This window comes from Stenella coeruleoalba (assembly GCF_951394435.1).
Source record: "Stenella coeruleoalba genome assembly, chromosome: 11".
In the NCBI taxonomy this organism is placed as follows: domain Eukaryota; kingdom Metazoa; phylum Chordata; class Mammalia; order Artiodactyla; family Delphinidae; genus Stenella; species Stenella coeruleoalba.
The window spans coordinates 49,056,209-49,068,145 of NC_137157.1; positions in this window are offsets into that span (position 1 = coordinate 49,056,209).

Here is an 11,937-nt window from a genome sequence, read left to right on the forward strand (position 1 = left end):
TTTTTTTTTTTTTTTTACACCTTTATTGGAGTATAATTGCTTTACAATGGTGTTAGTTTCTGCTTTATAACAAAGTGAATCAGTTATACATATACATATGTTCCCATATCTCTTCCCTCTTGCGTCTCCCTCCCTCCCACCCTCCCTATCCCACCCCTCCAGGCGATCACAAAGCACCGAGCTGATTTCCCTGTGCTATGCGGCTGCTTCCCACTAGCTATCTACCTTACCTTTGGTAGTGTATATATGTCCATGCCTCTCTCTCGCTTTGTCACAGCTTACCCTGCCCCCTCCCCATATCCTCAAGTCCATTCTCTAGTAGGTCTGTGTCTTTCTTCCCGTCTTAACCCTAGGTTCTTCATGACATTTTTTCCCCTTAAATTCCTTGTATATGTGTTAGCATACGGTATTTGTCTTTCTCTTTCTGACTTACTTCACTCTGTATGACAGACTCTAGGTCTATCCACCTCATTACAAATAGCTCAATTACGTTTCTTTTTATGGCTGAGTAATATTCCATTGTATATATGTGCCACTTCTTCTTTATCCATTCAACTTTCAACGGACACGTAGGTTGTTTCCATCTCCAGGCTATTGTAAATAGAGCTGCAGTGAATATTTTGGTACATGACTCTTTTTGAATTATGGTTTTCTCAGGGTATATGCCCAGTAGTGGGATTGCTGGGTCATATGGTAGTTCTATTAGTAGTTTTTTAAGGAACCTCCATACTGTTCTCCACAGTGGCTGTATCAATTTACATTCCCACCAACAGTGCAAGAGGGTTCCCTTTTCTCCACACCCTCTCCAGCATTTATTGTTTCTAGATATTTTGATGATGGCCATTCTGACTGGTGTGAGATGATATCTCATTGTAGTTTTGATTTGCATTTCTCTAATGATTAATGATGTTGAACATTCTTTCATGTGTTTGTTGGCAGTCTGTATATCTTCTTTGGAGAAATGTCTGTTTAGGTCTTCTGCCCATTTTTGGATTGGGTTGTTTGTTTTTTTGTTATTGAGCTGCATGAGCTGCTTATAAATTTTGCAGATTAATCCTTTGTCAGTTGCTTTGTTTGCAACTATCTTCTCCCATTCTGCAGGTTGTCTTTTCATCTTGTTTATGGTTTCCTTTGCTGTGCAAAACCTTTGAAGTTTCATTAGGTCCCAGTTCTTTATTTTTGTTTTTATTTCTATTTCTCTAGGATGTGGGTCAAAAAGGATCTTGCTGTGATTTATGTCATAGAGTGTTTTGCCTATGTTTTCCTCTAAGAGTTTAATAGTTTCTGGCCTTACATTTAGGTCTTTAATCCATTTTGAGCTTATTTTTGTTTATGGTGTTAGGGAGTGATCTAATTTCATACTTTAACATGTACCTGTCCAGTTTTCCCAACACCAAATATTGAAGAGGCTGTCCTTTCTCCACTGTACATTCCTGCCTCCTTTATGAAAGATAAGGTGACCATATGTGCGTGGGTTTATCTCTGGGCTTTCTATCCTGTTCCATTGATCTATCTTTCTGTTTTTGTGCCAGTACATACTATCTTGATTACTGTAGCTTTGTAGTATAGTCTGAAGTCAGGGAGCCTGATTCCTCCAGCTCTGTTTTTCGTTCTCAAGATTGCTTTGGCTATTTGGGGTATTTTGTGTTTCCATACAAATTGTGAAATTTTTTGTTCTAGTTCTGTGAAAAATACCAGTGGTAGTTTGATAGGGATTGCATTGAATCTGTAGATTGCTTTAGGTAGTAGAGTCATTTTCACAATGTTGATTCTTCCAATCCAAGAACATGGTATATCTCTCCATCTATTTGTATCATCTTTAATTTCTTTCATCAGTGTCTTATAATTTTCTGCATACAGGTGTTTTGTCTCCTTAGGGAGGTTTATTCCTAGATATTTTATTCTTTTTGTTGCAATGGTAAATGGGAGTGTTTTCTTGATTTCACTTTCAGATTTTTCATCATTAGTCTATAGGAATGCCAGAGATTTCTGTGCATTAATTTTGTATCCTGCTACTTTACCAAATACATTGATCAGCTCTAGTAGTTTTCTGGTAGCATCTTTAGGATTCTCTATGTATAGTATCATGTCATCTGCAAACAGTGACAGCTTTACTTCTTCTTTTCCGATTTGGATTCCTTTTATTTCCTTTTCTTCTCTGATTGCTGTGGCTAAAACTTCCAAAACTATGTTGAATAAGAGTGGTGAGAGTGGGCAACCTTGTCTGGTTCCTGATCTTAGTGGAAATGCTTTCAGTTTTTCACCATTGAGGACGATGTTGGCTGTGGGTTTGTCATATATGGCCTTTATTATGCTGAGGAAAGTTCGCTCTATGCCTACTTTCTGCAGGGTTTTTATCATAAATGGGTGTAGAATTTTGTCAAAAGCTTTCTCTGCAACTATTGATATGATCATGTGGTTTTTCTCCTTCAATTTGTTTATATGGTTTATCACATTGATTGATTTGCGTATATTAAAGAATCCTTGCATTCCTGGAATAAACCCCACTTGATCATGGTGTATGATCCTTTTAATGTGCTGTTGGATTCTGTTTGCTAGTATTTTGTTGAGGATTTTTGCATCTATGTTCATCAGTGGTATTGGCCTGTAGTTTTCTTTGTGACATCCTTGTCTGGTTTTGGTATCAGGGTGATGGTGGCCTCATAGAATGAGTTTGGGAGTGTTCCTCCCTCTGCTATATTTTGGAAGAGTTTGAGAAGGATAGGTGTTAGCTCTTCTCTAAATGTTTGATAGAATTTGCCTGTGAAGCCATCTGGTCCTGGGCTTTTGTTTGTTGGAAGATTTTTAATCACAGTTTCAATTTCAGTGCTTGTGATTGGTCTGTTCATATTTTCTATTTCTTCCTGATTCAGTCTTGGCAGGTTGTACATTTCTAAGAATTTGTCCATTTCTTCCATTTTATTGGCATAGAGTTGCTTGTAGTAATCTCCCATGATCTTTTGTATTTCTGCAGTGTCAGTTGTTACTTCTCCTTTTTCATTTCTAATTCTATTGTTTTGAGTCTTCTCCCTTTTTTTCTTGATGAGTCTGTCTAACGGTTTATCAATTTTGTTTATCTTCACAAAGAACCAGCTTTTAGTTTTATTGATCTTTGCTATCGTTTCCTTCATTTCTTTTTCATTTATTAATGATCTGATTTTTTTATTTCTTTCCTTCTGCTAACTTTCGGTGTTTTTTGTTCTTCTTTCTCTAATTGCTTTATGTGCAAGGTTAGGTTATTTATTCGAGATGTTTCCTGTTTCTTAAGGTAGGACTGTATTGCTATAAACTTCCCTCTTAGAACTGCTTTTGCTGTATCCCATAGATTTTGGGTTGTCGTGTCTCCATTGTCATTTGTTTCTAGGTATATTTTAATTTCCTCTTTGATTTCTTCAGTGATCACTTTGTTATTAAGTAGTGTATTGTTTAGCCTCCATGTGTTTGTATTTTTTACATACCTTTTCCTGTAATTGATATCTAGTCTCATAGCATTGTGGTCGGAAAAGATACTTGATACAATTTCAATTTTCTTAAATTTACCAAGGCTTGATTTGTGTCCCAAGATATGATCTATCCTGGAGAATGTTCCATGAGCACTTGAGAAAAATGTGTATTCTGTTGTTTTTGGATAGAATGTCCTATAAATATCAATTAAGTCCATCTTGTTTAATGTATCATTTACAGCTTGTGTTTCCTTATTTATTTTCATTTTGGATGATCTGTCCATTGGTGAAAGTGGGGTGTTATAGTCCCCTACTATGAATGTGTTAATGTCCATTTCCCCTTTTATGGCTGTTAGTATTTGCCTTATGTATTGAGGTGCTCCTATGTTGGGTGCATAAATATTTACAATTTTTATATCTTCTTCTTGGATCCATCCCTTGATCATTATGTAGTGTCCTTCTTTGTTTCTTCTAATAGTCTTTATTTTAAAGTCTATTTTGTCTGATATGAGAATTGCTACTCCAGCTTTCTTTTGGTTTCCATTTGCATGAAATATCTTTTTCCATCCCCTTACTTTCAGTCTGTATGTGTCTCTAGGTCTGAAGTGGGTCTCTTGTAGACAGCAAATATATGGGTCTTGGTTTTGTATCCATTCATCTAATCTGTGTCTTTTGGTGGGAGCATTTAGTCCATTTACATTTAAGGTAATTATCAATATGTATGTTCCTATTCCCATTTTCTTAATTGTTTTGGGTTCGTTATTGTAGGTCTTTTCCTTCTCTTGTGTTTCTTGCCTAGAGAAGTTCCTTTAGCAGTTGTTGTAAAGCTGGTTTGGTGGTGCTGAACTCTCTCAGCTTTTGCTTGTCTCTAAAGGTTTTAATTTCTCCATCAAATCTGAATGAGATCCTTGCTGGGTAGAGTAATCTTGGTTGCAGGTTTTTCTCCTTTATCACTTTAAGTATGTCCTGCCACTCCCTTGTGGCTTGCAGAGTTTCTGCTGAAAGATCAGCTGTTAACCTTATGGGGATTCCCTTGTGTGTTATTTGTTGTTTTTCCCTTGCTGCTTTTAATATTGTTTTCTTTGTATTTAATTTTTGACAGTTGGATTAATATATGTCTTGGTGTATTTCTCCTTGGATTCATCCTGTATGAGACTCTCTGTGCCTCCTGGACTTGATTGACTATTTCCTTTCCCATATTAGGGAAGTTTTCAACTATAATCTCTTCAAATATTTTCTCCGTCCCTTTCTTTTGCTCTTCTTCTGGAACCCCTATAATTCGAATGTTGGTGCGTTTAATGTTGTCCCAGAGGTCTCTGAGACTGTCCTTAGTTCTTTTCATTCTTTTTTCTTTATTCTGCTCTGCAGTAGTTATTTCCACTATTTTATCTTCCAGGTCACTTATCCGTTCTTGTGCCTCAGTTATTCTGCTATTGATCCCATCTAGAGTATTTTTCACTTCATTTACTGTGTTGTTCATCATTGTTTGTTTCATCTTTAGTTCTTCTAGGTCCTTGTTAAATGTTTCTTGCATTTTGTCTATTCTATTTCCAAGATTTTGGATCATCTATACTATCATTATTCTGAATTCTTTTTCAGGTAGACTGCCTATTTCCTCTTCATTTGTTAGGTCTGGTGGGTTTTTATCTTGCTCCTTCATCTGCTGTGTGTTTTTCTGTCTTCTCATTTTGCTTATCTTACTGTGTTTGGGGTCTCCTTTTTACAGGCTACAGGTTCGTAGTTCCCGTTGTTTTTGGTGTCTGTCCCCAGTGGCTAAAGTTGGTTCAGTGGGTTGTGTAGGCTTCCTGGTGGAGGGGACTAGTGCCTGTGTTCTGGTGGATGAGGCTGGATCTTGTCTTTCTGGTGGGCTGGTGGTGTGTTTTGGGGTGTCTGTGGACTTATTATGATTTTAGGCAGCCTCTCTGCTAATGGGTGGGGTTGTGTTCCTGTCTTGCTAGTTGTTTGGCATAGGATGTCCAGCACTGTATCTTGCTGGTCGTTGAGCGAAGCTGGGTGCTGGTGTTGAGATGGAGATCTCTGGGAGACTTTTGCCATTTGATATTATATAGAGCTGGGAGGTCTCTTGTGGACCAGTGTCCTGAAGTTGGCTCTCCCACCTCAGAGGCACAGCACTGACTTCTGGCTGCAGCACCAAAAGCCTTTCATCCACACGGCTCAGAATAAAAGGGAGAAAAAGTAGAAAGAAAGAATTAGTAGAAGTAGAAAGAAAGAAAGGAGGGAGGGAGGGAGGGAGGGAGGGAGGAAGGAAGGAAGGAAGGAAGGAGGGAGGGTAGGAAAACAAGAAAGAAGGAAAATAAAGTAAAATAAAATAAAATATAATAAGGTTATTAAAATAATAATTATTAAGAAAAAAATTGAAAAAAAAAACGGATGGATAGAACCCAAGGACAAATGGTGGAAGCAAAGATATACAGACAAAATCTCACACAGAAGCATACACATACACACTCAGAAAAAGAGGAAAAGGGGAATAAATTATAAATCTTGCTCTCAAAGACCACCTCCTCAATTTGGGATGGTTCGTTGTGTATTCAGGTATTCCACAGATGCAGGGCACATCAAGTTGATTGTGGAGCTTTAATCCGCTGCTTCTGAGGCTGCTGGGAGAGATTTCCCTTTCTCTTCTTTGTTCTCACAGCTCCCAGGGGCTCAGCTTTGGATTTGGCCCCGCCTCTGCGTGTAGGTCGCCTGAGGGCGTCTGTTCTCTGCTCAGACAGGACGGGGTTAAAGGAGCCGCTGATTCGGAGGCTCTGGCTCACTCAGGCCGCGGGAAGGGAGGGGCACGGAGTGCGGGGCGGGCCTGCGGCGGCAGAGGCCGGCGTGACGTTGCACCAGCCTGAGGCGCGCCGTGCGTTCTCCCGGGGGAGTTGTCTGTGGATCCCGGGACCCTGGCAGTGGCGGGCTGCACAGGCTCCGCGGAAAGGGGGTGTGGAGAGTGACCTGTGCTCGCACACAGGCTTCTTGGTGGCGGCAGCAGCAGCCTTAGCGTCTCATGCCCGTCTCTGGGGTCCGCGCTTTTAGCCGCGGCTCGCGCCCGTCTCTGGAGCTCCAGACTTTTCCCCGGACTCCCTCCCGGCCAGCCGTGGCGCACTAACCCCCTGCAGGCTGTGTTCATGCCGCCAACCCCAGTCCTCTCCCTGCGCTCCGACCGAAGCCCGAGCCTCAACTCCCAGCCCCGCCCGCCCCGGCGGGTGAGCAGACAAGCCTCTCGGCCTGGTGAGTGCTGGTCGGCCCTGATCCTCTGTGTGGGAATCTCCCCGCTTTGCCCCCCACACCCCTGTTGCTGTGCTCTCCTCCACGGCTCCGAAGCTTTCCCCCTCCGCCACCCGCAGTCCCCGCCCGTGAAGGGGCTTTCGTGTGTGGAAAGCTTTCCTCCTTCACAGCTCCCTCCCACTGGTGCCGGTCCCGTCCCTATCCTTTTGTCTCTGTTTATTCTTTTTTCTTTTGCCCTACCCAGTTACGTGGGGGGTTTCTTGCCTTTTGGGAGGTCTGAGGTCTTCTGCCAGCGTTCAGTAGGTGTTCTGTAGGAGTTGTTCCACGTGTAGAGGTATTTCTGGTGTGTCTGTGGGGAGAAAGGTGATCTCCGCGTTTTACTCTTCCGCCATCTTCCCGGAAGCTCTCGGTCATTATCCACTGTCTTCCTTTGAGGCTAAAAGCACGGGCCACCTGCTTGATAAAGCTAATGTTAATACAGGAAGCCATTTTGCTTCTGACTTCTATTCTGCCCAGGAGAGATGGAAGCAAATCTAATAGTACATGGAATGGGGGAAAATATGTTCTGGGCAGGCTCCCAGGCTGAAATCTGACTGCTCTTAAGAACTTGTCATGAGGCAGTGAGCAAGAATTGCTTGGGAATCATTTGTCAATAATTTGTATATTGGGAGAAAGACAAATCTTCTTTGGCAGAAGGAGGAAAGTTGGGAATCTGAGAACTCCAGGGTCCTAAAAAAAACCTCCCTCATCCACCTGACTTTCTCAGATATACGGAAAACCTCTGGGTCTTCAGTTGTGAAAGAATCACTTGATAGGATGGAGAAGAAAACAGGGAAGTTTTCTAGTGAAGGTCCCACCCTTTCTTCTAACTTAGAATTCCTCATCTGGGTCATATTACAGAGGTGGGAACAATGTTTCCAGAGGGCTGCATGAAAACATTCTCTGAGAAAGAGAACCGGAGGCTCTTAGGGTCCCTTTCTTCAACTCCTTGGCTGGATTATTGGTTTTTGACACCTTGGAGAGACCAACAAATCTGGGTTGACAGGGAAGGGGGGGCAGTTCTGGGTAGAGCCTTCAGGCATCTACCAGGCATTTAGAATAGCCAGCAGGAGCACACTGCTTTATCTTTCTGATGAATAAAAATTCTTCTATCCATGATAATATTGACTCTTTGCTATTTAAATTGCAAATGCTTTTATCCCGTTTGTTGTTGCCTTTCAGCTCTGTTATGTTCTTTTTTCCTTACTGAAGGATTTTATTTTCATTTAGTCAGCTTTACCTTGGCCTTCATAATTTCCACTTTTGGCTTCATACATACAGAAGCCTTTAACACCCAATATTATAAATTATTGATATTATTACCAAAATCTAGCCAAATAACTGAGAGCCCCTTTCTATAGTACACCTCCTGCAGGAGGATAAACTCTACCCTGTTGAACTCAGCTGGGGCCATATAACTTGTCGGTCAATGAAATGCAAACAGGAATGACATGTATCATGTATGAACAGGAGCTTAGAAAACCAGTGAGTGGCTCCGGTGCTTCTTTTCCCTCTATAACAATATCATTAACGTTTCTAGAGATATAGCTCCATCAGCCCGGGCCTGAGGATGAAAGCAATATGGAAGACAACTCAGCTTGACCCATGATGGATATACAGCTCGAGCAAAAACCAGAACTTTATTGTAGTGAACTCCTGGGATTTGAGGGGCATTGTTACCACAGCACAACCCAGTCAGTCTATCCTGACTGAGGTGTGTTTCTGGCCTTTCTCTTATGCCTGCTGTTGTATTAGAAACACAGAGTCTTAATTCTTAATTACCTACATCTCACCCAACTAAGACTTAAAAGAAGCATAACCTCTCATCTGAAAGTCCTAGGAAACAAACAACAACAAATAAATATGTATATACAAACCACCTCCTTAAAGGTTTTACATGTTTGCTATTTTCTTCCTAAATTCAGCATTCCAGAATGATGCAGAGTGGCAAAAGGTGGGAATTGAAAAGGAAGGATAAATCCTTGGGGGAAAAGCGAGAGTTACATTAAAATCATCTTGAAAACACTTGGTTTTAGGGTTTTAGTGTTGCCTTTCTTCCACTCACACAAGAGCCCTGGAAGAGAATGGGTTCTCGCTGGGCAGGTCTGCATCACCATTTCAACTGCGACCACCTCCCTCTGTCGATTCCTTCTCCATCTGGGCCTGACTCAAAGCTCCACGTCCAGTGGCAACATCGGGTTGCCAGAAGAGGTTTGGGAAAGTGAAGAATGGAATTTACCTAGGGGAACGCTGAAAGGGAGAGAAGCAGCAAGCCAGTAAACGTTTGCCAAAATCCTGTTTCTTCCAGCCTGTGGCTGCTGTTTATTCCTCATGAATGCAAACACGTCTGGAGAGGCTGCTGTGTCACTGTCACCCTGGAATGCACTGCGCTTCCTCACAGGTGGCATTGTGACCTAAACGCCACCGGGGTTGGAACGATCAGACGCATAAGCCAGGAGAGATTTTCAGGGGAAGATTTTTTTAATACTCTGCCTCTATCTGGAAGAGATTCCTCCATCCTCAAAGGGGTGGAGCAGCTCTGGGAGATGCCACAGAGGTCCTGGAGAACGTTCAGAATTGCATCTTCTCAACTTTGAAACCATCTTCATAGCCTCTGCGTTAGCCAGTAATGAGAATTGTTGGATTCTAGTCAGAATCCCATTTCTGTATGAATAAGACCTACTTCCGCTCTTCTGCCCAAATTTTGACATTGAAGAGTAGCCAAAATTTGATTCTTTTTTTTTTTTGCGGTACGCGGGCCTCTCACTGTTGTGGCCTCTCCCATTGCGGAGCACAGGCTCCGGACGTGCAGGCTCAGCGGCCACGGCTCACGGGCCCAGCCGCTCCGCGTCATGTGGGATCCTCCCGGACCGGGGCACGAACCCGTGTCCCCTGCATCGGCAGGCGGACTCTCAGCCACTGCGCCACCAGGGAAGCCCTGACTCTCTTTTGAGCCTGAAGTCAGGGCAAACGATACTGTTCCAAACCCCTCTGCAGCGCCCTCCACAGCTCAGCAGAGATTCACAGACATACAAACCAGCGCTGGCTCCATGTAGAGGAGGTTGGAGATACGGACAGCTGCCGGAGAAGTCATACCCAGAACAATTAGTTACCAGCAACACGCATTCCAAACAGCGCATCACAGAAAACAGGAACCTCCCAAGTTTGGTGCACGTAAGAACAGAAGCAGCTGGAAAAACAGAAAAAAAAAAAATTGGCAAAGATTCTAACACAAGGCTACATTTTTGCTTGAGACTGAACATTGTCCTCCCCAAATCCATACGTTGAAACCTAAACCCTAAAAGGATGGGATTTGGAGGTGGGGCCTATGGGAGGTGCTCAGGTCATGAGGATTCTGCCCTCATGCATGGAACTCATGCCCTTAGAAAAGGGACCCCAGAGACCCCATGCCTCTTCCACCATGTGAAGACACAGAGAAAAAACAGTTAAGAACCAGGAATCAGGCTTTCACCAGCCCCTAACCTCCAGAACAATGAGAAAGAAATGTTTGTTGCATATAAGTCAGTCTGTCTATGGAATTTTTGTTACAGCAGCCCAAACAGACTAAGAGAACTTTGAACAGTGAGAAGAAGAAACAGAGAAGCCGCTACAGCTGTTACAGGAAGCCCTACCATGAGAAAAGGACATTCCAAAACGGCATTGGAAGAACACATCAGTGAATTAGTTGATGGAAAGCAGGAAAGGATACAAACTGGACCAAATCAAAGATAGTCTCATCACCTCCTTCATAGGAAGGAATCTAAAGGGAAGTATTATACAAGTTAGTTTTTACCATGATAGTCATACTGAAGATACTATGCAGTAAATTCAATATGGTTCTCACTTCATAGCTTATGTGCAATCATTCAGAATTAATAAAAATATTTTTTCTTCCTAAACTCCCAGGGTAAGGAATCCCTTCAGGTTTTTTCTAGATAGGTATCTGATAGGTCTAGATAGGTCAACCCTGCCGCCAAGTAAAGTCAGGATTCCGGTGCTCAGACTGGAGAGCTCAGATAACCAATGCTCCCTACAGAACTGCACCAGGACCAGGCTTCGTCCCACCTGGGTGTGCTCCAAGCTACCCTTCACATCTACCATCTCCTTTCATGCTCACATGCTTTTGTAAGGCAAGTAGGGTAGATATTTGACAGGTAAGGAAAATGAGGCCCAGGAAAGCGAGCATCACGAAGCTGGCAAATGACAATGCTTTATCATTGAAATTGACTCTTGGGTCCTTTTCTCCAGCCCCTACTGCCCACTTGGCAAACCCTTCCAGAAAAATGCTGTGAATACTCAGTGTTCAAGGCAACAAGGAAAGATGTGTTTTAGACACTTCTGAGGATGGCTTCACAGTTTCTCTGGGATCTACCCTGAGCCCAGAGGTGGACCCTCAGTAGACATATCTAAAACATGAGACCTTGCTGCACCCTGGCCATGGCTGATGGATCCAGGTGGATACCTGTTCCATTCAGAACATATCTCACAAACACACACACACACACCAAATTCAGAGAGAGGGAGTTGTTGGAGCTAGATTCTGTTGGGGGAGATTCTCTGAAGCAATTTTTTTTTTTTTTTTACATCTTTATTGGAGTATAATTGCTTTACAATGGTGTGTTAGTTTCTGCTTTGTAACAAAGTGAATCAGTTATACATATACATATGTTCCCATATCTCTTCCCTCTTGCGTCTCCCTCCCTCCCACCCTCCCTATCCCACCCCTCCAGGGGTCACAAAGCACCGAGCTGATCTCCCTGTGCTATGCGGCTGTCTGAAGCAATTCTTCTTGGATGCTGGTGAAATACTTCAGTATCCATTCAATTTTTTAATAGAATTTAATTTTTAAAAAAATTTGCCTAATTAATCACTTTCTGCTACCTGCAATCAAAGAACCATAATTAATACAATACAATTTCTGCAATCTCTCCCATTCTGGGTCTTAAACGTGTTTTCACATAACACCTCTTGCTTTTATCCAAATGCAGTTCTCTCTTCATTGATTATCTTCTCTGCATTTCTCTAACAATGGCAAAGTTGGGGTACTTTCCATTTTGGCCACATTTTCCTTAGACTCACCAGCTATTGACCTTCTCAGATGACCAAGAAAACAAATTAGAGGCTGGAGAGAAAAAACACACTTAGGCACTTAAGAGGGATGAATGGACTGGCAGAAAGCCAATGGGATTGTGAAATTCCTGTTAAATTAATAAACTCCCTG